Raw genomic sequence first — 27,681 nt, 5'->3', positions numbered from 1 at the left:
CTGAAATCCGTGGAATGGCCGGTGGAAAAACGATTGGAACCATTTCCTTGTTTGACTGCTAGGTGTTATGACTCATACTGTGGTACTGTGTGCAAAGCTGTCATCAAGGAAAAGGGTAGCTAATTTCAAGAATCTTGAATATAAAATATATTTGGATTTGTTTAAATCTTTTTTGGTTACTACATGTGTTATTTCATAGCTTTGATGTCTTCACTATTATTCTACAATGTAGAATTATTTTTTATTTTTTTAAACCTGGAATGAGTAGTTGTCCAAACTTTTGACTGGTACTGTATATCATTACTGTTAGATGAAAAAGGTATGACACGTTGCACAAGCCCTGCACTTTTAAATGGTTGTGTTCTAATGGGAATTTGCACATGTTTAGAGCGCCACCATTAGGTTAAAGATCTGAGAAGAAAAAAAATCTTCATAAAAAAAAATTATAATACATTTTCTCACAATAATTAGTGCCAAATGTTCTCAAACCTAGACTTTCAGATCTCTTATTCAGAATTGGGGGGGGGGACCCCAATCCTTCCCAACGTTGTGGAGCTACTACTTACATCAGCGCTTACCTCACTCGGTCCTGGGGATCCCAAGGGGTGGATTTTTTTTTTCTTCCCTGCACTATACAGCTGATTCAAATAATGAAAGGTTTATGATGAGTTAATTATTTGAATCAGCTGTGTAGTGCTAGGGAAACACTGACAGTTGTTACAGTGTAGTCAATAAGAACTTGCAATACTGGCCAGAAAGAAGTGTTTCATCATATACAGTGGGGGCTTGTTTGTAGAATACCAAGCTTAGGGACCAAATACTCAACTTTTGACTACTTTATTTATAAGGATCTTAAGGGGTGTCAATCATTTTGACCCCTACCTTTTTTTGTGTGAAAAAAAGTATTACAAAATCTCTTTCTCTGAGCAATTGTATTACTATAATATAATTTCAAAGAATTTGGAGCATACAATATAACTCATTATTTGAATTATTTTATACAGTCGTTATTGCTAATCTTTATCAAGAGTGTCAATAATTACGGACCCCTATAGTCATTTGAGGTTAAAAGAAGAGAAATGTTTTTTCTGTGTACTGTAAGTAATATTGGCAATGTATCTTCTAGGACAGATTACACACTGCAACATCTATTTCTCTCCCTTTTCACCTGAAATTACTGCTACAGTAACCTATGGAAACTTCAGTTATGCTTTTATATATTTTTATTTAATTTTAATAGCAACTTTTTATTCTTACAAAAGCACAACATAGCCATTTTATGACATAGCCTTATGGTTAACTAGGCCTGTAATCACTTGCTTCACTAATACATGTTGTGGGATCAGTTGTCAGTCATTTAGTAAATGAATCAGAGTGTTAGTGGCAATCATGTGAAAGTCTTGAAGGCCATTAATAAAAGCAAATATCATCTAGCATGAAGTATTAAACAGTCTATCTCCGAACACAATCTTTGCTTTAAAAAAGACTGGTGCTATTAAGTTTAAGTATGGGTTTGTGTGATGGTTAGAGCTTAAGATAAATATTTCCTAGATTTCTTAGCATTTCAGTATATTTCCTGGAATTTACAGTATTTCAAGTGAATTAAATCACATTGAGGTTATATGAAATGTACAAAAAGTTGCAAATGTACTGTCATGCACATGATTTTTTTGTGATTTACTTGTAATAATTCTATTTTGTCTCCAGAATTTCTGGTTTTAAACCCAGTGTGAGAATGACCCTGCAGAATGGACTGGTGTTACCTGCTGCCAGAAACTGTTACCAGGTCGCCGCAGCAGGTAACTCAGCAGACTGCAACAACGGGAATGCCCTGTGATGGGACCTGGCCCCAGATCAAGAACATGACAGGGAGCCTAGTCCAGAGGATCAAACAGGTCTACGACGACATCGGATCTCTGGATGTAGAACAGGTGTCCATTGAAAACACCTTAAAAGCCCTGACCAGTGCCAAATTCGAATATGCAGATAAGTTATTGTCTGACCTTGGCCACACTGATCTTTGTTGATCAAAAGGTGTTTTTAAATAAGCTTTTATATGGAGATGTCTCTCACTTCACATGTTTATACAGTAATTAGGCAACACTTTGCTCCATTTGTTTGAACATAAACCTCCTTTTGTTTCTTCCCTGGTCCACTAATTTATAATGTATTTATATAGTCTACTCTGGACCAGTTGAATATGCCACCTCTATCTTGCCTGCATTTGTTCCCCAGCACAGCGCCATGTTCTGGATTTCTCCCAGTACATGTCTGCTTGTAAGGAGATGCGGTCAGTGAGCACAGAGGCCAACAAGAAGCTGTCTGACTTTGAAGTGGAGACGAGTAATAGGGAAGACGTGTTTCAGAGAGTTATTGCCTAGAAGCTACAACTAACCAACAACATACTGTACTAACTAGTTAAAGGTAGACTCAGCGATATGATGTAGATGCAGAAAGTAAATAGCATATTGAGTCAATTTCCGCAACAACATAGAACGTTAAAGCGCAAGGCTCAACTTCTCTGCTGTTTTGGTTGCCTCGCTACCATGCTGTAAACAACGTGAAGCAAACATGTGCAGATGCGCAGATACTGTGTGAGACTCTTGCATCTCGTTCATCTCAGTATCTCCGGTGCTGTTCGCGGCAACGTTATTACGCTGTCTGTCTTTAAAGGAAAGATTCACCCATTTTGAATGTTATATTGTTTTTCGGCATCTCTGAGCGATGTTCTGTCGATTCCTGGGGTAATTTTATGTTTTCATGTATATCTGAGCTATTGCTGTTCAAGCAGACATCATTTGATGCAAAACTCGCCATATCGATGATGCAGAACTCGTCATACCGGCTGTATTTCTGCCTGCTTGAACGGCAAGAGCTCAGATATACATGAAAACATGAAATGACCCCCAACATCGCTCAGAAATGCCCCAATATTATATAACATTCAAAATGGGTGAATCTTTTCTTTAAGAGCCTATTAACTAACTATTATTATAAGTACAATATACACATACACACATAGCCAAAATCATTTATGATAAAAAAATGGAGCAGGAGTAAAATTATTTATATTTTGAGGTGTTACATAATAAAGTTGTTGGCTTTGGCTAGAGTTCATTCATTCTAAATGCGCACTAATTTGATACCATTGGTTCATAATTTAGCCTACAATTGTAATTTGACCTGATTACGGTCTGGCTTGATCCTGGTTAAAACCACTGTTACTCCACTGACTATCATGTTCACATATCATACATAATAAAACGTTATTTCATTATCAATCAATTGATTTGGATGAATCATCTGGAAGAGGGTGTACTGCCAAAACACTGAGAGGAGACAGTGTTCTCTCCAGACTATTTATTACCCTTTGTACTTAAAGGAAAACTCCACCAATAAACTATCTTTTGGTCTTTGTTTCATTAGTCCATTGCTGATATAGGTCCAAAATGTTTAGCATTTTAGCAATTAAGTTTTCAAGATACAGTGCATTCAGAAAGTATTCAGACCCCTTGACTTTTTCTTCATTTTGTTACGTTATAGCCTTATTAAAAAACATATGAAATATTTTTCCCCTCATCAATCTACACGCAATACCTCATAATGACAAAGCGAAAACAGGTTTTTAGAAATGTTTGAAAATGTATTACAAATAAAAAAACGTATTTACTAAAGTATTCAGACCCTTTGCTATGAGACTCGAAAATTGAGCTCAGGTGCATCCTGTTTCCATTGATCATTCTTGAGATGTATCTACAACTTGATTGGAGTCCACCTGTGGTAAATTCAATTGATTGGACATCATTTGGAATGGCACAAGCCTGTCTATTTAAGGTCCCACAGTTGACAGTGCATGTCAGACAATAACCAAGCCATGAGGTCGAAGGACAGGATTGTGTCGGCACATATATCAGGAATGGTACCAACAAATTTCTGCAGCATTGAAGGTCCCCAAGAACACAGTGGCCTCCATCATTCTTAAATAGACGAAGTTTGGAACCACCAAGACTCTTCCTAGAGCTGGCCACCCGGCTAAACTGAGCAATCGGAGGAGAAGGGCCTTGGTCAAGGAGGTGACCAAGAACCCGATGGTCTCTCTGACACAGCTCCAGAGTTTCTCTGTGAAGATGGGAGAACCTTCCAGAAGGACAATCATCTCTGCAGCACTCGACCAATCAAGCCTTTATGGTAGAGTGGCTGAACGGAAGCCTCTCCTCAGTAAAAGGCATATGGCAGCCCGCTTGGAGTTTGCCAAAAGGCACCTAAAGACTCAAACCATGAGAAACAAGATTGAACGCTTTGGCCCGAATGTCAATCGTCATGTTTGGAGGAAACCTGGCATCATCCCAACGGTGAAGCATGGTGGTTGCAGCATCATGCTATGGGGATGCTTTTCGGCGGCAGGGACTGGGAGACTAGTCAGGATCGAGGGAAAGATGAACAGAGCAAAGTACAGTGAGATCCTTGATGAAAACCTGCTCCAGAGTGCTCAGGACCTCAGTATGGGGTGAAGGTTCATCTTCCAACAGGATAACGACCCTAAGCACACAGCCAAGACAACGCAGGAGTGGCTTCGGGACAAATCTCTGAATGTGCTTGAGTGGCCCAGCCAGAGCCTGGACTTGAACCCGATCGAACATCTCTGGAGAGACCTGAAAATAGCTGTGCAGCGACGCTCCCCATCCAACCTGACAGCTTGAGAGGGTCTGCAGAGAAGAATGGGAGAAACTCCCCAAATACAGGTGTGCCAAGCTTGTAGTGTCATACCTAAGAAGACTCGAGGCTGTAATTTCTGCCAAAGGTGCTTCAACAAAGTACTGAGTAAAGGGTCTGAACACTTATGTAAATGTTATATTTCAGTTTTTAATTGTAATACATTTGTAAACATTTCTAAAAAACAGTTTTTGCTTTGTCATTTTGGGTTATTGTGTGTAGATTGATGAGGGAAAAATGAATTTAAAACATTTTAGAATAAGGCTGTAATGTAACAAAATGTTGAAAAAGTCAATGGGTCTGAATACCTTCTGAATGCACTGTATATAACTTCCAATATACAGAAATACATTCGTCATGATGCCTTTTGCATTTTGACTAATGAAACAAATACCAAAATATAATTTTTCTTTAAGTAGTTTGCATGGCCACAGCTATTTCATTGAGTCCAGATTAAGTCCTAACTGTCACATGGCCCTAGAAGCTGTGTAGGTACTGACAGACGTGACGGTGGAGACTGCTCCAACGCCTGCCTGAGGAGGACACCTGGCGGACTGACAGAACTACACACACACACACACACACATACAGAAATCGCGCCACAGTTCAATGGGACAGATGAGAAATATTGAATATGCTGCCAACTTGGTACAGGTGCATCCTCAGAGAGTGGTCTGATGTTTTCTTGCAGGAGAAGCAGCTGGACACTAAGGCCAAGAGATTCTTAGACCGTCCTATCACATTAGGGAAGAGGAAAGGATTGCATTTGTCAAAGGATATACAGGAGGTAATACAAGCTTTGGAGTTTCATACACATAAGGGACAGGATTTCTCAGTGGCACTTAAGTGGTGAAGACAACACCATTTTGGGGGGAAGATTTGAAATGTGGCTGTTATGTGGTTTGTAGAGCTAAAAGTGTAATGGTCTATACTTTTCAACACTGTAGAGTTCTCATACAAGGTGGCAATTTTTTCTCTCTCAAGGAAATCATACGATTGTCAAAACTCATCAGTGAACTCTCAATCAACTTCAACCAAAATCTGAATGACGTAGAAACAATGGCTCTAACATTCACTGAAAACGAACTAAGCAAGCAGAACCAGAAATGAAAGAACTATTCATGATTGTCCTTCATACACTGAGTGTACAGAACATGACGAACACCTGCTCTTTCCATGGCAAAGACTGTCCAGGTGAATCCAGGTGAAAGCTATGATCCGGTATTGATGTCACCTGTTAAATCCACTTCAATCAGTGTAGATGAAGGGGAGAAGACAGGTTAAAGAATTATTTGTAAGCCTTAAGACAATTGAGACATGGATTGTGTATGTGTGCTATTCAGAGGGTGAATGGTCAAGACAAAATATTTAAGTGCCTTTGAATGGGGTATGGTAGTAGGTTCCAGGTGCACTGGTTTGAGTATGTCAAGAACTGCAACGCTGCTGGGTTTTTCACGCTCAACAGTTTCCTGTGTGTTTCAAGAATGGCCCACCACCCAAGGACATCCAGAGCCGACTTGACACAACTGTGGGAAGCACTGGAGTCAACATGGGCCAGCATCCCTGTGGAACGCTTTTGACACCTTGTAGAGTCTATGCCCCGATGAATTGAGGCTGTTCTGAGAGAAAAAGGGGTGCAAATCAATATTAGGAAGGTGCTCCTAATGATTTGTCCTCTCAGTGTATATCCTTGTAGTCATGTATCCTTGTCATGTATTCTTCATATATCCTTACCATGTTCTCAGAATATTTGGGTTTTGACCCTTGCTTTTTAGCGGATAGCTATCTGAATGGGCTGGAGAAGACAGCGGACTGGAGTTACAAGGTGACTTCATACCCTCACCACTATCCTCTGATGCCCTTCTTTGGACACTGTTAGCTAACCTTCAATGCCATACAACTCTCCTTCCATTGCCTCCAACTGCTCTTAAATGCAAGTAAAACTAAATGCATGCTCTTCAACCGATCGCTCTCCCGCACCTGCCCGCCGTCCAGCATCACTACTCTGGATGGTTCTAACTTAGAATATGTGGACAATTACAAATACCTAGGTGTCTGGTTAGACTGTAAACTCTCCTTCCAGACTCACATTAAGCATCTCCAATCCAAAATTAAATCTAGAATCGGCTTCCTATTTTGTAACAAAGCATCCTTCACTCATGCTGCCAAACATACCCTCGTAAAACTGACCATCCTACCGATCCTCGACTTCGGCGATGTCATTTACAAAATAGCCTCCAACACGCTACTCAACAAATTGGAAGCAGTCTATCACAGTGCCATCCGTTTTGTCACAAATGCCCCATATACTACCCACCATTGCGACCTGTACGCTCCAGTTCTCTGCTGCCAATGACTGGAACGAACTGCAAAAATCACTGAAGCTGGAGACTCATATCTCCCTCACTAGCTTTAAGCACCAGCTGTCAGAGCAGCTCACAATCATTGCACCTGTACATAGCCCATCTGTAATATAACCCATCCAACTACCTCATCCCCATACTGTATTTATTTATTTATCTTGCTCCTTTGCACCCCGGTATCTCTACTTGCACATTCATCTTCTGCACATCAATCACTCCAGTGTTTAATTGTTATATTGTAATTACTTCACCACCATGGCCTATTTATTGCCTTACCTCCCTTATCTTACCTCATTTGCACACACTGTATATAGATTGTTTTCTACTGTATTATTGACTGTATTTTTGTTTATTCCATGTGTAACTCTGTGTTGTTGTATGTGTCGAACTGCTTTGCTTTATTCTTGACCAGGTCACAGTTGTAAATGAGAACTTGTTCTCAACTAGCCTACCTGGTTAAATAAAGGTGAAATAAAAAAAAATAAAAAAATGAAGAGGAAGATGGAGACTGCTTTCCACAGCAAGTGTAAGGAGGTAACATCCTGCTGTTGGTCCACTTGTACTTGTAAAAGTGCTATACAAATCATATTGATAATAGATTAATGTATTGTTTTATTCATTGATTTATTGTTTGTTTGGTTGGTTGGTTGATTGATTTTTTTAAATCTGCAATGTTGGTATGCCACTTGGCATCTACTATAACAAAGTTTGGAATTATAAGGGTGCCAAGGGGTGCAGTTCCTTCAGAAATTCAGAAAAAATTCAATAACATAGTAAGTTTAGCCAACTAGTTCAGGACCATCTATTTCTATTGCCAAGACAAGTTTATGCACTTTGTCTGTTGAATACCCTTGTTGTCACGTCCTGACCAGTAAAGGGGTTATTTGTTATTGTAGTTTGGTCAGGACGTGGCAGGGGGTGTTTGTTTGATGTGTTTCGGGGTTTTTTGGTTAATGTTCTATGTTAGTATATTTCTATGTTTGTTGTAGTTTTTCTATTTCTATGTTTAGTTTATTGGGTTGACCTTCAATTGGAGGCAGCTGTTCCTCGTTGCCTCTAATTGAAGGTCCTATTTAGTAGGGGTGTTTTTCCATGGGTTTTTGTGGGTAGTTGTTCCGTATGTAAGCTGTGTGCCTTACAGGACTGGTTTTTCGTCGTTGTTTTTGTTTAAGTGTTTGTTTTGGTTTTCTTCGTAATAAAAGAAGATGAGCATACACATTCCCGCTGCGCCTTGGTCCCATCTTTTCGACGAACGTGACACTTGTTCTCAAGTCTCAAAAATCTATTGATAGAGTTCAAAGAGTTCTCATAGAAGTCAACATGCAGTATTTATGAAAGTTTAATGTTTTACGTCTTGTTGCAGGTAAACAGTCATTTTGGAGCAGCTGACTGAGCTGAGGTCAAAGGTGGCACAGCTACTGGCAATGAGTACCCACGCCAAGAATGTACTTGAATACCAACACTTGGCATGCTTTCTGTATTCATGGCCTATCAATAAATCAATGTAGAACTGTATTACACAGTATTCACATATAAATGCAATAGATATTTAATAAATAGGTAATGTCTTACCAACAGTCAGATCCGGAATATGTTTATGAGTCAGCAGCCTCTGTGCTTCAATAACTTTTCTAGCACTATAATCATAAATTGTGGAAAGAAACTTGAAAATAAAACAGCTAATTGAAATTGAGGTGAGGTGGCATCCACTCCATTTTGATATAATTTACATGTCCTCTACTTTACAGGTGAGTTCTAGGAGAAACTGTAGCCGGTGTGCTTGAAGGAAAGGAAGTACATCCTGGCCCTGAAGAACAGAGACTGTGCCATGCGGTGAAAAGCCTTTGATGGACAGATCAATGCCTGGGACATGCCCTACTACATGAACCAGGTGGAGCAGGTGAAGTTTGCCGTGGACAAGGACAAGCTGATCGAATATTTCCTTCCCGAGGTGGTGACGGAGGGGCTGCTCAGTATCTAACAGGACCTGCTGGTGCTCACCTTTAAGAGGGTGAACAACGCCCGCGTGTGATACGACAACGTCAGCCTCTACTCTGTACTGGAAACGGCCACCGGGGAGAAGATTGGCCAGTTCTACTTGGACCTGCATCCCAGATAGTCCAGCTGAAAGGCCACGGAAGTATGAACATCAGCAGGACTGTATGGGGCTATCGGGGCTATAGTTGTACATTCCTGGTAGGGATGCAGAGCTAGTTGCTTTCGTTGAAGCTTCCATAGCAGATATCATACTATTGTGGCTAATTATAAGGTCCAGAGCATGATTAACACCGTGCTTGATTTTGAATCGTTGATCGTGTGTCCTTTCTGCAGGCTCAGGCCGGGCTGTCCGTGGGCTGATAGGAAACATAGGCTGCCGGCGGCGGCCGTAGAGACCAACTTAACCAAGCCTACGAAATGCTGGCCTTCTCTGCTGCAGCACCACAAATAGGATATCCAGTAGAATACAGTATGAAGTCAAGCACAGATCCATTTCATTGGTTGCTAACTCAAGTTTCATTGGGTGCACATTCAACACTAACCTCGACGCAATAATCACCAGCCTCTTCCTGAAAAGCTACAGTGTTTTCTAATCTCCATGAATCCCTCCCTAGATGACGTTCTCAGAGTTCAGTGGGACCCTTGCGGAGACAGACTTTGTGGAGGTGTCATTTCAGATTCTGGAGAACCGGGGATGGGAGAAGGAGCCCCATCTCTGACAATCTGCTCAACAAACTCATTGCCTCCTGAGTCGCCAACACAGGTCAGAGGTCACACATACAGTAACCTCTCCACCAATTCACCCATTCATATGTAATAAGGTAACTAAGAAATAAGTAGTGCATCTATCCTATTGGATCGATCCTATTGGATCTATCCTACTGGATCTATCCTACTGGGTCTATCCTACTGGGTCTATTGTACTGTATATATCTACTGGATAGCATGCATGTCTGTTCCCTTCAAATCTAAAATATTTGTTAAAATACCATAAAATAACTTGACATCCAATATACTCCCACTCCTGTGCCTGACTTGTTCAAGTCTGATGAACCAGCGTCAGGTAGTGCTCAGTAAAGTGGCCCATTCTCTGCACACCAAATCCCAAGCGGACACTGCCAAGGTGTTTGCCAAGCACTGCCAAGACATCCTGGGGATCCCCGCTACTCCAGGTCTCACACCAGTGACAATATAATGTAATTTTAATTAGAATATGAATGGACAATTTAAAGCAATGTTCCTCCTGTACGGATGTATTGTTCTCAAAGAATACAAAATGATTACTTTTCCTCCAGGCACTAATATGACAGCCAGTTTCAGTCACTTGGCTGGAGGCTACGATGGCCAGTACTATGGCTACCTGTGGAGTGAGGTCTACTCCATGGGCATCTTCGTCAGTCGTTTTAAAATAGAGAGGAATGATGAACTCTAAGGTATACATCTTGAGTTACCATATTCATTTTTTATTCATCTATAGTTTTAAGAAGAAAGAGATTTTAAGTCTGCAAGTTCCCTTTGATTGGCAAGCATCTTCGAATGCTTCTGCGTGTGTAATATTACAGTGCCTTACAAAAGTATTCACCCCCTTGGCGTTTTTCCTATTTTGTTTCATTACAGCCTGTAATTAATTTTTTTTTTTTAATTTAGATTTCATGTAATGGACATATATAAAATAGTCCAAATTGGTGAAGTGAAATGAAAAAAATAACTTGTTTCAAAACATTCTACACATTTTTTTACTGAAAAGTGGTGCATGTATATGTATTCACCCCCTTTGCTATGAAGCCCCTAAATAAGATTTGGTGCAACCAATTACCTTCAGAAGTCACATAATTAGTTAGATTGCACACAGGTGGACATTATTTAAGTGTCACATGATCTGTCACATGATCTCAGTATATATACACCTGTCCTGAAAGGCCCCAGAGTCTGCAACACCACTAAGCAAGAGGCACCACCAAGCAAGTGACACCATGAAGAGCAAGGAGCCCTCCAAACAGGTCAGGGACAAAGTTGTGGAGAAGTACAGATCAGCGTTGGGTTATAAAAAAATATCAGAAACTTTGAACATCCCACGGATCCCTTTTAAATCCATTATTAAAAAATTGAAAGAATATGGCACCACAACAAACCTGCCAAGAGTGGGCCGCCCACCAAAACTCACGGACCAGGCAAGGGCATTAATCAGATAGGCAACAAAGAGACCAAAGATAACCCTGAGGAGCTACAAAGCTCCACAGCAGAGATTGGAGTATCTGTCCATAGGACCACTTTAAGCCGTACACAGCTGGGCTGTACGGAAGAGTGTCCAGAAAAAAGCCATTGCTTAAAGAAAAAAATAAGCAAACACGTTTGGTGTTAGCCAAAAGGCATGTGGGAGACTCCCCAAACATATGGATAAGGTACTCTGGTCAGATGAGACTAAAATGTAGCTTTATGGCCATCAAGGAAAACACTATGTCTGGTGCAAACCAAACACAAGGTGACTTCATACCCTCATCACTATCCTCTGATGCCCTTCTTTGGACACTGAGAACACCATCCCCACAGTGAAGCATGGTGGTGGCAGCATCATGCTGTGGGGATGTTTTTCATCGGCAGGGACTGGGAAACTGATCAGAATTGAAGGAATGATGGATGGCGCTAAATACAGGGAAATTCTTGAGGGAAACCTGTTTCAGTCTTCCAGAGATTTGAGACTGGGAGGTTCACCTTCCAGCAGGACAATTACCCTAAACATACTGCTAAAGCAACACTTGAGTGGTTTAAGGGGAAACATTTAAATGTCTTGGAATGGCCTAGTCAAAGCCCAGACTTCAATCTAATTGAGAATCTGTGCTATGACTTAAAGATTGCTGTACACCAGCGGAACCCATCCAACTTGAAGGAGCTGGAGCAATTTTGCCTTGAAAAATGGGAAAAAGTCCCAGTGGCTAGATGTGCCAAGCTTATAGAGACATACCCCAAGAGACTTGCAGTTGTAATTGCTGCAAAGGTGGCTCTACAAAGTATTGACTTTGGGGGGTAGAATAGTTATGCATGCTCAAGTTTTCAGTTTTTTTTGTGTTATTTCTTGTTTGTTTCACAATAAAAAATTATTTTGCATCTTCAAAGTGGTAAGCATATTGTGTAAATCAAATGATACAAACTCCCCAAAAATGAATTTTAATTCCAGGTTGTAAGGCAACAAAATAGGAAAAATGCCAAGGGGGTGAATACTTTCGCAAGGCACTGTACACAATTTATCATGATTTACTCTTATGTACCCACACACTCTAGTAGAGAGGAATATCTTGCATTTAAGCATTAAGTTTCTTTTGACTGACATGTTCTGTATGCCCATCTTATCATCAGGTGGTGAAGGAGTACAAGAGGGTGAATCTGGAGGCTGGTGGCTCTGTCGATGGAAGGGACATGCTGAAGACCTTCCTGGGTCGTGAACCTTGCCAGGATGCGTTCTTTCAATGCAAGGGATTGGCCAAAGCTGAGGGAACAATGAATGGTCATCACTGACCCCCCCTATCGCTCTCACTCCAGATGACAATATGTTTTTCTTTTTATACAGTTGATATACCTGATGTTATTGTATTGGAGTTGCCATGTTGTATTGTGTTAATTGTTTGAGCACTATAATAGTAAGGTGGGAGTGTTCACTCACTTAAAACGGCTTGTTTTTGTGTGAGAAATGCTGTGCTACCTTGGTATTTGATGTTATATTTTCAGTCTTACATACTGACAAAGCTTGGAACAGAAAAGGCAACTGCAAAAGTATGGTTATTTTTACTTGGTCAATGTGAAAAGTTATCTCAAAAAGATGACAATACATGTGTTATGTTTTCAGTGAAAAGTACTTTAATCATAATAACCCTTGTTACTACCACTAAGCTGTAAATTGTAAATAGAATTTGTTCTTAACTGACTTGCCTAGTTAAAGGTTAAATAAAAAAGAAGCTGTTTGTGAATTAATGAAATAACAGTCCTTCTGCTTTTTGTCTTTTCAATGGTCAGACTATCAAAACAAGCTCGATTAAATAAAACAGATTAACTACACCTTATGGAACAACGCGGAATGTGAAGAGACATACATTTTGTGTTGTAGATAGATTATTAGGAAGTCCGGGGGGCAGGAGGGGAACAGGGGGAGCAGGTATCTAGATGCCTAGTGGCTATTCAGCAGCCTGATGGTGTGGGGGTAGAAGCTACTGGCACTCTGACAGTTTTTGCCATGATGCTCCTATACTGCCCACATCTGAGTGATGGAAGCGAGGAGAACAGCCCGTGGCTCAGGTGTCTGATGTCCTTGATGATCTTCTTGGCCATCCTGCGGCACCTGGTGTTGTAGGTGTCCTGGAGGGCAGGCAGTGTGCATCCAGTGGTTCATTTGGCTGAACGTACCAACTGTAGAGCCTTGCGGTCAGCGGCGGTGGAGTTGCTGTACCAGGCTGTGATGCACCCAACAGTATGATCTCAATGATGCTCCTGTAGAACACTGTGAGGGCCCTCGAGGACAGGCAGAGTTTCTTCAGTGTCTGTGTGGTTTGACCATTTCCGCTCCTCTGAGACGTGTATGCCAAGGAACTTGAAGTTTTTGACCGTCTCCACGGCAGTCTCGTTGATGAGGATGGGAGCATGCCCAGCCTGGATCCTCCTGATGTCCACAATCAGCTCCTTTGTTTTGCTGACGTTGAGGGAGAGGTTGTTTACCTGGCACCATACCGTCAGAGTGCCTAGGCTCTCTCGTCATTGTTGGTAATCAGGCCTACTACTGTCGTGTTGTCCCTTATGAAAAAAGATTGCAGTCAGAGTGCAGTATAACTGCAGTACACTGCAGTATAACGGCAGTTAGTGTGCAGTAGAGCTGAAAATACTGTGTCCAAAATCAAATAAAAATTCTGCTGTAATTTTGCAGTGTAAGTGCACTTAGGGTGCAGTATTCTGCAATTACTGCGTCCAAAATACCTGTCAACTGCAGCTACTGCACTTTTACCACAGTTTCAAAACTGCAATCTGTTTTGTAAGGGGTCAACGAACTTGATGATATTGGAGTGGGAACTGTGTGATGCCACGCAGTCTTGGTATACAGGGAGTGGTGTGATGATATGTAGTGGTGTAATGACATATTATGTACTGTTTTTTTTTTTTTTGTTATGTGCCTTAATGTGTTTGGACCCCAGGAAGATTGGCAGCAGCTAATGGGAATCCTTAATTAATACAAATACTGTTTTGTGTGTATGTATGTATGTGTGTGTGTGTGCGCGCGTGCGTGCGTGCGTGCGTGCGTGTGTGTGTGTGTGTGTGTGTGTGTGTGTGTGTGTGTGTGTGTGTGTGTGTGTGTGTGTGTGTGTGTGTGTCCACAAGAGGGAGACAGAACATCATACATCACACTGACCATTGTACATTATGGCCAGTTTCCAGGGTCGGGATGAAGATTAAAACTAAAAAGCACTTCAATGGAGATTCTCAGTTGGACATGCTTTTCAGTCCAGAGGTAGATGTGTTCCTGGTCTGGGAAACCACTCTCTGGCTAAAGGCTGGAACATCGTAGAAAAATCTCAATTTCAAATCGAATTTGCCCACAAGGTGATGTCTAAAACATATTCTTTCAAATGCAGTTCATATTCGTTCAAATGCAGTATATACTATTGCACTTTTAGCTACATTGATGCTCTTCAGTCTCTCTGTTGTATTTGGGAGTAATTATTTATGTCATGTCACAACAACGCTTATTTCCCAATGTATCTTCACAGGGGATCAGTGGATAATTACTTTAATCTATTCAAATGGTATCAGCGGTTATTACATCAAAGAAGGGAGGGAAAATAACTCGATTATGATTATGCATCAGTGACACATTCCATCACTATCATCGCTTTACTCTGTTTGACTGACTGTACCCCTTTGTCATGTGCATATCCCTCAATGGACCTAATGCAAGTCTTGTTCACACAACAACAAATGTACATTGTTTTCTTTTGTAAAATAACATCTAAAATAACCTTCCAAGTAATTGTGAGCAGTAAGTATCATAACAGCGAAAAATATACTGTAAAATATGTCCTAGCTACCTCTCCACAAAGCGTATTGGTGAACATAATTTACAAACGACTGATACACCAGTTTCATTGGTTACATCAACATGCCCATCAGATGCAGGGTTGTCGTTGCCCCCACTGGATTTACTGACTGGGCCAACGATACAGCAGCATACACTGGTGTTGGCTTGACAGTCTGTGGCCAACTCTGTGTTTCGTCGTGAATTGTAGCGTGTTTTTACTACAAACAAGATGTATGTATAATTTTTTGAATGGCAAAAAGAACGGGAGATTAGGATTGAAAACATTTCGGCGCGGCGTTCTTCAAAGGAAAGGATTCTTCTTTCGTGGTGGTGGATTTTTTTGTTGTTGCTTGTAGCAATTTCATTGGCTGTTGTGGACATTTTGGATTCATTTTAATGTTCCTTTTTATATTTTTAACCCAAATATCTTATCAAATCGAATACTTGTGTGTCCCACGTTTATTTTAGTCATTACTTTTTGTTTGTCTGACACACTGGACACTGTTTTTCAGCGAGACGCAAACTCGGAATGCTAAACAACTTTCGAGGGGATTGGTCTCTCGCGAAAGAATGCGTTTGCTAACTGGATAGCTAGCCAGTTATCTAGCTAGCTAACGCTAAGTGTACTTTGAGTGGATGCTTGAAGGGGAAAACGTAGTCGGCCAGCGAATTTATACAGTTGAAAAGTTTCGTGGTTTTTAAGCAATTTCCGGACTTTATAACAAATTTGACATTATTTTACGGTAAGTGAAATCAGTTAACAACACTTGTTCTACCATTACCACTTTGCTGTAACGCGTTAGCTAGCTAGCAAACTAGCGGTTGGCTAGTGTGGTTCTTGGTGTGTGTGTCTGTGTGTGTGTTCTCGCTAACTTGCACTCTTCACAGGTGGATTTCCTTACGAAAGTGTTGGCAAGCTCACAATTACTAATGGAATGGCTTTGGCTAGTTAGCTATATTCTGTTATAGCAAACTAGATAGGTTGTTGTTAGTTTTACAGACTGGAATATCACAATCTGACAATTACTATTGTTTTTGTTTTCCTAAACTGGAATGTCAAATCTACCGTGTACTTTCTGTTTTAACTATGTAACCCTAACCCTACTAGCTAGTAGGCGACCAACAACCCAATTAATTGCTATCTGACAATGTTTCATGCTGGCTAACATATTGGATAATGCAGTCGTTCCATAGGCGTGACACAGATAAAGGCATGAGACCTCTTTATTGACAATCAGTATAATGCGGAAGGAAATAAGAGGCCAATAGAACTGTAAATAACGAGATTAAATGCATGTTGTTAATCACTTCATGTGCCGAATACCTTCAGTTCGTGTTTTAGGACAGATGTCTTGACCTGTACTCGACATCTTGGCTTTTTCATTAGCTTTCACCTTTACTAATACGATTAGCCAGGCTAATTTTAATCTGCTGGGTTTGATCATGTATTTTAATGCAAGCCAGTGAGGCTAATCTCACGACGGATTTATCTGATATGGTAACCTTAGTGTTAAAAATGGAGTTATCCAATGACATTCTCATTCTAGAATGATTAGCTAGCTAGACCGAAACCCTACAATGACTCTGGGATTTTAAAATGGGAGGTGTACATTTTATAAAACCATGAAGCTGTGAATTTCTATTTAATATGCAAACATCTATGATTTTGTATTTACCCTGGATAAGTAGGCTATTACAAGCTTTACCTGTGAGTCACCGTATGCTTTGTCTATGCCAAGTAAAACCTGTTTGAATTTATAATTTTTTTTAAAAATGTATGACTGCTTTGTGTAGCTTTTGTGGTTAGTGAGTTTAGATAATTAGCAGGTGATGAATCTAGCAAACAAGATAAGGTTGATTCAGGGGATTGTAGGCTCTTGGTAGGCAGGCTCATCTTCACTGGATTATCAGGCTGACTATTTAGCACCAGCACACACACACTTACCCAGGCCAAACTAACACCTCAGGTTATTAGAACTGTCCAAAGGTGATCCTGTTGCTTTGACATCTGAGCCATCCTGGTAACAGGAAAATGAAAGACAAGGCACGGGGGTGAATTTTGGTGGCCTCTGGTACATTCTAATGCTAAATTATTGAATACTTTAACAACTTTACCTCACAGATTGGTAAAATGTGTTGTGATATTGACTAGAAAGACATGACTTGCAATTAACATTTCTGGAAAATGGTGCTTGGGCGGTATACCGTATATACCAGGGTATTTGGAAAAAGACATGGGATGGTTACCCAAAACAGCGATTTGAGCCAGTCACGTGTTTGTTTACAAAAAAGCACAACGAGCAAAATGGGAGCTTCGTGAGGTAAGTCACTCCTGCAGCAGAACTTAAGTGAGGTGATCAATTTACACTTGTATGAAATTCAGTACTGTTTGTCAGCTATATAGATTATAACTATTAAGTTAGCTATCTAAGATGTGCCAAATAAATTCTCTCCATCTGGTTTCTGTTAGCCTGCAAGTTTAAGCTTCTTGGTAACAGCGCCATCCTCTTACAGGTAGTTTAGAATTTCATAGCAATGTACAGCAGTGGACGTGAGTGAACATATTACACGCAATGGTCCTCGGCTCCCTCTCTGATTGCAGTCCTGTAGAACAGCCAATTCAAATTTGGCCCATGTTGAATTATTTGTTCTTTGACTAGGCTTGTTGGTAAGATTGATTGTGATTTTGGTTTTAGACTGACCATGGTTTTGTTGAAGTCTTGTAGGCAAAGTGTAGGCTGTAGCATTTCCTTTCCTGGCATGTTCATACCGGTTACCAATGCAAGGTTTAATAAGAAAATGTATGAGGGTGATTTGATTGTATAATCAGATTTGACCAACCAAGCCTTGCTATAAGGAAGTAGGCCACTTGTATTTTGGCAGTGGTGGAAAAAGTACCCAATTGTCATTCTTTAGTAAAAGTAAAGATACCTTTTTAATAGAAAATGACTGAGGTCAAGTGAAAGAGGTCAGATCATGACGTCGGTGCTTTTCAGGTCAGAAAGTCAGAGCTCTAGAAAGATGCCAGAGTTTCCGACTTGGATTTCCAAGATGGATGACCGGTTCTTTTTTATTTTTGGAGTTTCCAGTTGTCTTGAAGGCACTGAAGTCAGATATTTCCTAGTTCCCAGTTGTTTTGAACACAGAATAAGTCTCAGCGGAGGGTCCGCCTCTCATGGTCCCTGCTCTCTCCTTTCTTCCGGTGAGGCTGACCAGAGAGAGGGGACACCATCTTCCTTATGAAAACGCAGGGCTATCGATACACTTGACTACTCATTCATTGCAGCGCGAGTGGAAGTAGGGAGAGGCATGTTTTGTAATAGTGTTGAATAAAAACAGTGACAGTGCTGAATAAAAACTTAGACATGAACTCACTCATAAAAACAGCAGGTCTTTGCTGTATTCTTTGACAGTCGCTCTCTGGTCATGGTTTTAAAAGTTATGTAATCTCATGTAGGCTGGTATCAAACTTTGCTGTGGCCGGGATCGTGGAAGCTGTAGGCACAGTGATTTGACAGTGATTTGAGCTATCTGATTGGCCCATGCAGTAGGCACATTCGATTTAGCCACAAATCTCCCGGTCTGCGGGGTAGGCTTTTTTTTTCTTTTTTTTTTCTCCCCACTTCTTTTCAGACAAATGAAATGGTTCAAAATGGGAACACGGCCTACCCGATGTGTAGGGCTTTTGAATCAAGTGCACCTACTGTCAACAGCGCAGGCCTTTAATGCCTTTATCATTGGCTTTTCTACAGAAATGTTTGGTAAACGACTAGGAATGCCTTGAAGATGGCGATCGACCGGTTGGTGACCACTGCTCTAGATAGCCAAAGCCACATGTAGCCTAAACAAAATAATAATCTGTTCTCTCTCTCTCATTCAAATTTTTGTTCGAATAGAACCAATACCTCCACATTGACTCAATATGGAAGTACTCTTCCTCCATCTCAACTTTTTTGTTCACTTGTTTACTTCCTGCTTAGGGATGGGAATTGCGAGGGACCTCACTATACAGTATTATCACAATACTTAGGTGCCGATATGGTATGTATTGCAATTCATGAATGTGATTTTGTCTTTCAATATTCCATACATAATGCTCACCGTATGTCTTCTCCCGAGGGACAAGAGAGAACTTGTTTTCTCATGGCTTTGATCAGTCACGGTAATAAGTGCTGATAACAGATTGGCTCCCTATCTAAAAATATGGAAAAAGGAAGGGAAAATACTGAGTTTTAATGCAATTACAGTCAACTAGCTCAAAAATAATATTGCGATATTGTCAAAAAGATAAGGTATATCGTCAAATAATATCCCGATATGTAACTATCGATTTAAATTGTATTTCTTATTTGTATCACTATTCCTGCTTTCATGTTCCACGAGACAAGATGTCTTGCCCTGATGGTGTTGAACAAAGAGAATATGTAACCGACACCTGGCTGACTCAGTGATTCGGCCCGTTTTGTTTCTGAAAATAAACTCCTTAGGGCCCTACCTATTACAATTGAAAAGTTTCTATGATTATTTCAATTTCCACTTAGTTTTTGAAGCCATAGGCAGGGCTTACATTAGGCTAATTGCTATTGTAGGTGAAAGTGTTAAATAATGCACAATTACATTAGAAAATTAGGATGGTTGCCATGCGTACTATATATTTTCCCTTCCCCCTCATGCTCATCATGTGCCCAAAATGACAGAGCAGCAGTATGTTGTGGGATATGTGCTGTAGGCCTACCTACAGTCGTGGCCAAAAGTTTTGAGAATAACACAAATATTAATTTTCTAAGGTTGCTGCTTCAGTGTCTTTAGATATTTGTCAGATATTACTATGGAATACTGAAGTATAATTACAAGCATTTCATATGTGTCTATTACATGAAGTTGATGCAAAGAGTCAATATTTGCAGTGTTGACACTTCTTTTTCAAGACCTCTGCAATCTGCCCTGGCATGATGTCAATTAACTTCTGGTCCACATCCTGACTAATGGCAGCCCATTCTTGCATAATCAATGCTTGGAGTTTGTCAGAATTTGTGGGTTTTTGTTTGTCCACCCGCCTCTTGAGGATTGACCAAGTTCTCAATGGGATTAAGGTCTGGGGAGTTTCCTGGCCATGGACCCAAAATATCGATGTTTTGTTCCCCAAGCCACTTAGTTATCACTTTTGCCTTATGGCAAGGTGCTCCATCATGCTGGAAAAGGCATTGTTCGTCACCAAACTGTTCCTGGATGGTTGGGAGAAGTTGCTCTCGTAGGATGTGTTGGTACCATTCTTTATTCATGGCTGTGTTCTTCGGCAAAATTGTGAGTGAGCCCACTCCCTTGGCTGAGAAGCAACCCCACACATGAATGGTCTCAGGATGCTTTACTGTTGGCATGACACAGGAATGATGGTAGCGCTCCCCTTGTCTTCTCCGGACAATCTTTTTTCCGGATGCCCCAAACAATCGGAAAGGGGATTCATCAGAGAAAATGACTTTACCCCAGTCCTCAGCAGTCCATTCCCTGTACCTTTTGCAGAACATCAGTCTGTCCCTGATGTTTTTCCTGGAGAGAAGTGGCTTCTTTGCTGCCCTTCTTGACACCAGGTCATTCTCCAAAAGTCTTCGCCTCACTGTTCGTGCAGATGCACTCACACCTGCCTGCTGCCATTCCTGAGCAAGCTCTGTACTGGTGGTGCCCCGATCCCGCAGCTGAATCAACTTTAGGAGACGGTCCTGGCGCTTGCTGGACTTTCTTGGGCGCCCTGAAGCCTTCTTCACAACAATTGAACCGCTCTCCTTGAAGTTCTTGATGATCCGATAAGTGGTTGATTTAGGTGCAATCTTACTGGCAGCAATACCCTTGCCTTTGAAGCCCTTTTTGTGCAAAGCAATGATGACTGCATGTGTTTCATTGCAGGTAACCATGGTTGACAGAGGAAGAACGATGATTCCAAGCACCACCCTCATTTTGAAGCTTCCAGTCTGTTATTCGAACTCAATCAGCATGACTGAGTGATCTCCAGCTTTGTCCTCGTCAAGCTGGTCCTTTTGTGGCAGGGCTGAAATGCAGTGGAAATGTTTTTGGGGATTCAGTTCATTTGCATGGCAAAGAGGGACTTTACAATTCATCTGATCACTCTTCATAACATTCTGGAGTATATGCAAATTGCCATCATACAAACTGAGGCAGCAGACTTGAATGAATATTTCAAAACTTTTGGCCACGACTGTATACTGTATATGGGTGATCTATATTCAATCAAATGTACGAGTTGGTTTAAAACCTGTTTAATCCTTTATCATGGTTGGTGTCTTGACTGATTTGTCCAAAATTGTGTGACAAAACATTACTTTTCTGTCCATGCATTTATGGCAGTGTAAGTTATCGTTAATCATATATTAAGCATTAATCAGTTAAATTAGACATTGAACTTGAATCCTTTAAGAATCCTGGATCTTGCTGTCGGACAGTTATTTTTTTCTTTGTATAGAGCTCTCAAATGCAGTGTAATTAAGTAACGTTTCGTGTCATATGTTACATGGTGAAAACAGTTTTCACGGGCACACAAATCAATATAATAAACGGGATTGCAAAATCGAATGCTTCTAACCGAAAGAGTCACCTTGATATTTAAAACCTATATTGATACTAACAATAAAGTGGTTCTTCAATACTTCTGGATAATACTTGTTGGATACGCATCTGGTGTCCAGCTGATAAATTACGTTGTGATATTTTCACACGTCATCATCTGATCTAGGAAGGAATTTTCCAAATGGCTGTCAAGTGATGAACAGCTGTTGTGATAGCGCATGTGATGCAACAACAGTCCAAGTGCTGAAAAAAAGGTGTTCGCGAGGAATGTCCAGAATATATTGGTGTCTCATTCATTATGCCGGTAAAGACGGTTTGTGGCTATAATATCCCTAGCGAATTGTTGATCATCTGTTTTCTGCTTGATTTACAGCAGGGTCTCATTAGATTAAACAGAGAAAGCATCAAGGTAATGATTTTATGTTTTTTTGCCTCGGATTGGACACAGCGCAATTGTGTAAAATGGACTATTGCGCAACACTCAACGTTATTCCTATTAATTATTCTGGATATAATGATTACAAATTACGTAGCCTAGTGGGCTTATTCACAGCATGATCTGGTAATGTAATAACATGACATACATTTTGTTTTCCATGTTAGACCTGCCATTTTAAACAATACGCGGCTTGAAGTAGTTTACTGGAATAGGCCTACCTTTAAAATCAGACATTTCCTCAATTGGGTGCTTGAAAAGGCCTTGTAATTATTGTAGCCAATTTAGAAGTTATCTTGCTCCGTTATAAGTATCCATGATAAAAATAAAAAAATTCACCGTTTTTGTGAGAGATGTGGCCACTTTAGTTTGTTTCCAGCTGCTTTAATTGAAGGGTGTTGCGCTACTCTGTTGCGGTTAAATCACGTGTGGTTATTATGACGACGACAACATCTGTTGGCTTCAACTTGGCTTTCCATACAAATCCTTCCATTAAAAAAGGAACCTGGTTTTTGGTCATTTTCACATTATAAAAACCGTGATGGTGAGATTAATGCTACCGCTATTCATGGATTTATTATGGGTGCCTGCGTTGGCCACATAGGCTACAGAAAGATCGCCATGCCTGCATCCAATGTCCACGTTATTCTCACACATTTTACAACGTAATAATCATTTATCAATGCATTGGCAAGGTCTAAAACATCAGTTATTCTTAGTGGTAATGGCCTAGTTTTTCTTTTACGCTTTTTTTCATGCTATATTAGACCTTTATGTACAATTATATAAATTATACAATTGTATAACATGAGGTCCCTGAAAACTACAAATAAGTGCTTGAAAATGTCCCTGAACGTCCTTGAATTTGACTTGCTCATGTATGTATGAACACCTGCTCTTTCCATGACATAGATTGACCAGGTGAATCCCTTATTGATGTTACTTGTTAAATCCACTTCAATCAGTGTAGATGAAGGGACAGGTTAAATAAATATATTTTTAAGCCTTGAGAAAATTAAGGAAAGTGTTAATGTTTTGTGTATTCAGGCTCAGGACTATTCACTATGTGTATAGGTGGAGTTATGGGTCAGTTTGCATATATTACATTTTATTCCTTTAAGTACACGTGGTACTGCATGGAAAATATCATTTTTGGTTGTTTTTTTCAACCCATTTTGAAATTTTGATCCCAATGTCACACGTTGGCCCCATTTTATTTATAAAAAGACCCAGATATGCAATTTGTTGACACTACAACACAGTAAAGACTTGGATATGCATTATCCCGAATGCTAATCAATACAAATGTATGTTAAATTCGCTGCTCTGTTTTGCGGGTCATTTCTTAGGGAACTGTCAGAGGCGCTCTCGTATTGCTACATCACCAACATTTCAAGAATAGAGTTTTATATGGGTTCTAACATGGCAGCTGTTCTAAAACCTGGCCTAACTCTCTATTTATATGGCTGTGCTCACAATGGCCACCAGTCCAACCATTATGCTGTCATTGACTTGAATGGGGACGCCCACTCTATTCATTCTATTTCTATGGATGTAAGCCCATCTTTGATCATGCCAGTTCCACTGGCTCGCCTGTTCAAATAACCAGCTGCGTAAGAGGATTATGTAGAGAGATTTCATGTGAAATTGACTTGAATTCGCCAAGACCTCAGATTTTCCACTAAACCAACACACTCCAATGGAAGACGTTGTAGCTATATTTGGCATACTCGCACATTTCTGATTTGAGGAAGATGTTGATATTGTTTTGCTTGATGACCAAGAACGTGTGATGGGCCGTATTGCTCTAACCACCCGTGCATGTCACTCAATAGTTGCAGAACAACACAGAAGAATATCAAAGGGCATTTACAAAATAGGATATCGGTGGAGCAATACAAAGCTAGACACTCAAAACAAGATGTTATGTCCCTGACAATGTTGTTGTAAGCACACACCATGTATTTTTCCTTTGCCTTGCTCAGTGTTTCTTCTCTGGATGTAATCGGTTGTTGTGCCACTATTTTAGCACTCGCTCTTTCTCAACAAATAGTTCTAGATTCATTGCTTCCTCAGCATGGCAAAAAGCTGACACGGCAGGCAACAATGATGCATTGAAGTTAAGGCCCCTCTCACCAGTCAAACCTTACCGTAGTGATTTATGGCATTTTCCATGGAGCCATCTTCTGCTTCGCAATGACCTGATCCTTTCCTCCCCCTGGAAAGGAAATATTTAGACTCATCCTCCAGATCCATTACTACAGAGCAATGCGTCGGGTCTGAGTGAGTGTGTAAGTGCTATGGAATGTTTCTATTAACATGTACGGAACCCTTTCTCTCGAGTGCTAGTGTATTCACGGGGGGGGGGGGGAAGGGGGTTGCAGAACGAGCTCTTTTGGTGGCCTCTGGTACATTCTAATGCTTTGATTCCATCTCAAATACACTGCTAAATTATTGAATACTTTAACAACTTTACCTCACTGATTGGTAAAATGTGTTGTGATATTAACTTGAAAGACATGACTTTGCAATTAAAATGTCAGAAAATTGGGGCTTGGGCGGTATACCGGGGTATTTGGAAAAAGACATGGGATAGTTTCCCAAAAAAAGCAATTTCAGCCAGTCACGTGTTTGTTTACAAAAAAGCACAATGATCAAAATGGGAACTTCGTGAGGTAAGTCACTCCTGCAGCAGAACTTAAGTGAGGTGATCAATTTACACTTGTATGAAATTCACTACTGTTTGTCAGCTATATAGATTATAACTATTAAGTTAGCAATCTAAGATGTGCCAAATAAATTCGCTCCATCTGGTTTCCGTTAGCATGCAAGTTTAAGCATCTTGGTAACAGCAGCAAAGACAATCCCCTCCTGGATTAAGATCCCTGCTGCTTAATGTTTGTTTTGAGTGTGTGCTGCAAACTGTGTGTTTTTGAGATACTTGCATAGCTTTATGAGCTGGGTTGTCTGTCCTAACAGTAAATATTTACATGCGCTCATTGGCATTTACCTAGCATCCGCTATGAGAATGCCTTAGTACTTGTTAGCATTCTGTTAAATTACATTTTTGGGGCAATTTTACGTTTGAAAAAAAGTGTCAGGATGTTTGAGTCAGAGTTGGTAGGGTTTCAGAGTCAGACTTGTTAATCAATCACTGTGGTTGGGACTTTGAGGGAAGGCGATAGATTAGACTACTTTTTCTAACTAGATTACTCGTCTACCCTTTCAATTTGAATTTGTGACATCTAAATCTAGTCTACTCTTTCAAACATTTTCAGGGGGAGGACCCCTAGACCCAGATTGCCAGATTGTGCACCCCCATATTTATACAAAGTCAGACGCCCATGAATAGACCTACATGTATGATTGAAATTTAATCAAATCAGTAGGCCTATCAATATACAGTGGCAAGAAAAAGTATGTGAACCCTTTGGAATTACTTGGATTTCTGCATAAATTGGGCATAATTTGATCAGATCTTCAACTAAGTCACAACAATAGACAAAAAGTCTGCTTAATCTAATAAAACACACACAATTATATATCTCTTCATTGAACACACCGTGTAAACATTCACAGTGTATGGTGGGAAAAGTATGTGAACCCTTGGATTTAATAACTGGTTGACCCTCCTTTTGCAGCAATAATCTCAACCAAATATTTTTTGTAGTTGCGGATCAGACCTGCACAACGGTCAGGAGGAATTTTGGACCATTGCTCTTTACAAAACTTTCGTTTCAACAATATTCTTGGAATGTGTGGTGTGAACCACTCGAGGTCATGCCACAGCATCTCAGTCGGGTTGAGGTCAAGACTCTTCTGTTGAAGCCATTTTGTTGTTGATTTACTGCGTTTTGGGCCGTCCTGTTACATCACCCAACTTCAGTTGAGCTTCAATTGGCGGACAGATAGCCTTACATTCTCCTTCAAAATGTCTTGATAAACATGGGAATTATTTTTTCTGTCTGATGGCAAGCAGCCCAAACCATGATGCTCCCTCTACACATAGTGTTGTGTGTTCCTTCCAAACAACTCAACTGTAGTTTCATCTGCCCACAGAATATTTTGCCAGTAGCGCTGTGGAACATCCAGGTGCTCATCAGACGGTGCTCAACATCAGACGTGCAGTGATGTGTATTTTTTTTTTTTGTTTGACAGCAGTGGCTTCTTCCGTGGTGTCCTCCCATTAACATCATTCTTGTTTAGTGTTTTACGTATCGTAGACTCGTCAACAGAGATGTTAGCATGTTCCAGAGATTTCTGTAAGTCTTTAGCTGACACTAGGATTCTTCTTAACCTCATTGAGCCTTCCTGCGCTGTGCTCTTGCAGTCATCTTTGCAGAACGGCCACTCCTAGGGAGAGTAGCAACAGTGCTGAACTTCCTCAATTTATAGACAATTTGTCTTACCGTGGACTGATGAACATCAAGCTTTAGAGATACTTTTGTAACCCTTTCCAGCTTTATGCAAGTCAACAATTCTTAATCTTAGGTCTTCAGAGATCTCTTGTTCGAGGCATGGTTCACATCAGTCAATGCTTCTTGTGAATAGCAAACTCAAATTTTGTGAGTTTTTTTTTTATGGGGCAGGGCAGCTCTAACCAACATCTCCAATCTCGTCTCATTGATTCGACTCCAGGTTAGCGGACTCCTGACTCCAATTAGCTTTTGGAGAAGTCATTAGCCTAGGGTTCACATACTTTTTTTTCTTCAACCTACACTGTGAATGTTTAAATGATGTATTCAATATAGACAAATACAATTTGTGTGTTTTATTAGTTTAAGCACACTGTGTTTGTCTATTGTTGTGACTTAGTGGAAGTTCCGATCACATTTTGACCAGTTTATGCAGAAATCCAGGTAATTCCAAAGGGTTCACATGCAAGAAAAAGTAACTGTATTTAGTACCATGAAGTATTATGACAATTGTGTTTATAACCTTCAATCTGTTCTTTTATCATATTTTGGACCAGAATGTGGCTCTCCACTACCTATTGTTCTTGCAGTGAGGATTCAACATATTCCTTTATTTTTTTTAATTTGTATTACTTTTTACCCATTCCCAGTTATGTGAAATCCATCTTGTAGTTAGTCTTATCCCATCACTGCAACTCCCGTACAGACTCGGGAGAGGCGAAGGTTGAGATCCATATGTCCTCCAAAACACGACCCTGCCAAGCCTCACTGCTCACTTAACCCGAAAACCAGCTGCACCAATGTGTCGGAGGAAACACCGTACAAACCCTCCCCTAACCCGGACAACGCTGGGCCAATTGTGCGTCGCTTCATGGGTCTCCCGCTTTACGGCCGGCTGCAACACAGCCCGGGATCGAACCCGGATCTGTAGTGACGCCTCAAGCACTGCAGTGCCTTAGACCGCTGTGCCACTCGGGAGGCCCCCAGATTCAACATCTTCGTCTGTTTTCATAAATTATTAGGGAGCCAAATCAATGGCTCTCTCGATTCGGTTCAGTATATCGAAAAGATCTGTTCAGAAGGAGCCGTTAGTTCGCAAACTATCCATCACTAGGCTACACT

General features: G+C 40.5%; 1 protein-coding gene and 1 pseudogene across 3 annotated transcripts in view; both read left to right on the top strand.

Annotated features, from left to right (window-relative positions):
• Positions 1 to 1,735: 1,735 nt before the first annotated feature.
• Positions 1,736 to 12,587, top strand: LOC106563149 (thimet oligopeptidase-like; annotated as a pseudogene).
• A 2,632-nt stretch (positions 12,588 to 15,219) lies between these two features.
• Positions 15,220 to 27,681, top strand: part of LOC106563143 (erbin) — a 137,250-nt gene continuing 124,788 nt past the window's right edge. For all 3 annotated transcript variants that reach the window (XR_001319187.2, XM_014128409.2, XM_014128408.2), the window contains exon 1: positions 15,220 to 15,872. The gene's annotated coding sequence lies outside the window, so the exon portion shown is untranslated. The remainder of the gene's footprint in view (positions 15,873 to 27,681) is intronic.

The sequence above is a fragment of the Salmo salar genome, chromosome ssa11, assembly GCF_905237065.1.
Source record: "Salmo salar chromosome ssa11, Ssal_v3.1, whole genome shotgun sequence".
NCBI classification, from domain to species: Eukaryota; Metazoa; Chordata; class Actinopteri; order Salmoniformes; family Salmonidae; genus Salmo; species Salmo salar.
This window is presented reverse-complemented; position numbering and strand designations above follow the sequence as displayed.